Genomic DNA, 2,672 nt, shown 5'->3' with positions numbered 1-2,672 from the left:
TTCTCTCTTCTGTCTCTTGTATTCTGTTGGTGATGCTTGCATCTATGTTTCCTGACTTCTTTCCTAAGTTTTCTAACTCTAGAGTTGTCTCTCTTTGTGATTTCTTAACGGTTTCTACTTCCATTTTAGATCCTGGATGGTTTTTCCCAATTCCTTTACCTGTTTGTGCTTTCCTGTAATTCCTTAAGGGATTTTTGAGTTTGCTCTTTAAGTGCTTCTACTTGTTTACTTGTGATCTCCTGTAATTCTTTAAGGGATTTTGTTTGTTTGTTTGTTTCCTCTTTAAGGGCTTGTACCTCTTTACCTGTGTTCTCCAGTAATTTCATTAAGGGAGTTACTCATGTTCTTAAATTCCTCTACCACCATCATGATATAGGATTTTAGATCCAAATCTTGCTTTTCCAGTGTTTTGGGATATCCAGAACTTGCTGTGGTGAGAGTACTAAGTTCTGATGAAGCCAAGTCGTCTTGGTTTTTGTTGGTAAGATTCTTGCGTTTGCATTTTGCCATCTGTTGATCTCTGGTGTTAGATGTTCTTGCTGTCTCTAAAGAAAGCTTGCTCCTCCAGTGGGTCTGTAAGCCTGTGTCAGCACTTCTGGGAGATCAGCTCTCCTCTGGTAAAACCTAGGCGCAGATGGCTGTGGACCAGTTGTCTGTCCTGAGTCCTGGGGTCAGAGCATACCCTATAGACAGGATCTCCACTTTCGGGAAAGGTGCAGAGAGGGCTGTGGATCTGTTGTCCCTCCTAGGTGTGGATGGAAGTTGAGAGGATCCTGTCCAGGCTGCTCTGCCATTTGTGAGGCCTGTGCCCCCCAGCTGCTCCCACCTTAGAAAGTCACCTGAGTCCCTGGGTTAGAGCACTCCATGAAGGCAGGCTCTCTGCTTGCAGGGAAGGGGCAGAGAGGACTGCTGATCCACCGGCATCACTCCTAAGTGTAGAGGGAGGTTGTGAGGATCCTGTTCTGGCATAGCTCCAGCTCCTTCTTGGTGATCAGGCCATTGGGCTTCTCCAATAGACATGGCACCTGTGCATTGGAGTATGGGGATCACATGTCCCAGGTGGGGCATTGTAGTTATCACGGTCAGCTGTAGAGCATCTAGGAGCTTGTGTCTACTTCCATGCATGTGGGTGACCTGCACAGGTAGATTGTGGGAAGCAGTATCCAGAACTGTGGTGAAGGTCTTGTATTGTTCTTTGAAGTGCTCTGTCACAGCCTAGAAATGCCCAAGCACCTCTAACTGGGCATTGAGTGTGGGAGCCAGCTCCTGATGTTTCTGCCAAAGCAGCAGCTAGTGTCACAGCTTTGGCACCTGACCCTGCAGTCTCTCCTTCTCCAGGTACATGGCCACCAATTCTTTCTCAGCCTTCTCCTCCAGCAGAGCCTACCTGGCAGACATGATGGTCAGCATCAGCAGCAACTGACTCCATGTCTGTAGGCTCCTGCAGATCCTGCTTCTTCTTCTGAAGAATTCTCTTTCTGAAGGGTTGTAAAGGATATGTGGACTCTGCATTCTTTGACATTGTCCTGTCTAAAGAGAAGCTCTTCCTGAACATGCTTTTGTTGGTGGTGAATGAGAGGTCTAGGGTGGGTGGAGCTATCACAGTGGATTGCCTGTCACTGGTCCTCATCCTTGTGGATTGCTGTTTGTATGTTCTGCTCCCTCATGAGTGCCTGTCCTCTGGTGTAGTCAGGTGAAATCTTAATTAGTCAGATAAAGCTAGAGCCTGTGATTGGGCAGGAGTTTTCCTACTCCACAGGAAAGTCTGTGCCATCACCTGGGACTGGTAGCTGAAGATTCCTGCTGCCCTATGACCTCTGCCCCCACTGACCATGGAGGAACCTACCATGACTGTCCAGGTAGCTGAAGAGTTTCTTTCATTTTCAATGAATTCAGAAGCTACTTGATCTGCACTTCCTGCAGAAGAAAGTTCTGGTGAAATTCATCCTCAGTTAACTTGATAGTGGAGAGATTCTTCAGTTTAACAGCAACAATGAGGGCTTCAGCAGACTCCTCTGTGCTCTTCATGTATAAAACTCCAGCCACAGCACTTATTGTCCTAGCGCGTCTACTAGATCAAGATACAATTTCCCTTACTTTTTTTTTTAAAGATCTATTTATTTTATATATATAAGTATACTGTGGCTATCTTTAGACAAATGAGAAGAGTACGACAGATGTTTGTAGCCACCATGGTTGCTGGGAATTGAACTCAGGCCCTTTGGAAGAGCTGTCAGTGCTCTTACACTCTGAGCCACATTACCAGACTCAGAAAGGTGGTAAAATCACCAACCAGATTCCAGTGGAAGGTTTTCCATTTCACTCAAAGGCACTCCCTTTACAACCACTGTGCCAGTCACCAACCACCTGGATCTCATAATAATTGGATTTTTAAAAAAAGTGTAAAGTTTTGTTGTTGTTGTTTTGTTTAAAAGGAAAGGTATGGCTGGGAGGTGGTGGCACAGGCCTTTAATCTCAGCACTTGGGAGGCAGAGGCAGGCAGATTTCTGAGTTTGAGGCCAGCTCTGTCTATGGACTGAGTTCCTGGACAGGCAAGGCTACACAGAGAAACCCTGTCTCAAAACAAAACAAAACACAATGCCTTTAAAAAAAAAAAGGAAAGGTGTGTCTTTACTGTTTTAGAAAACATTCTTGAAACAACAACACATAGT

The sequence above is a fragment of the Mastomys coucha genome, unplaced genomic scaffold (genome assembly GCF_008632895.1).
Source record: "Mastomys coucha isolate ucsf_1 unplaced genomic scaffold, UCSF_Mcou_1 pScaffold20, whole genome shotgun sequence".
In the NCBI taxonomy this organism is placed as follows: Eukaryota; Metazoa; Chordata; class Mammalia; order Rodentia; family Muridae; genus Mastomys; species Mastomys coucha.
Note: the sequence above shows the minus strand (reverse complement) of the source record.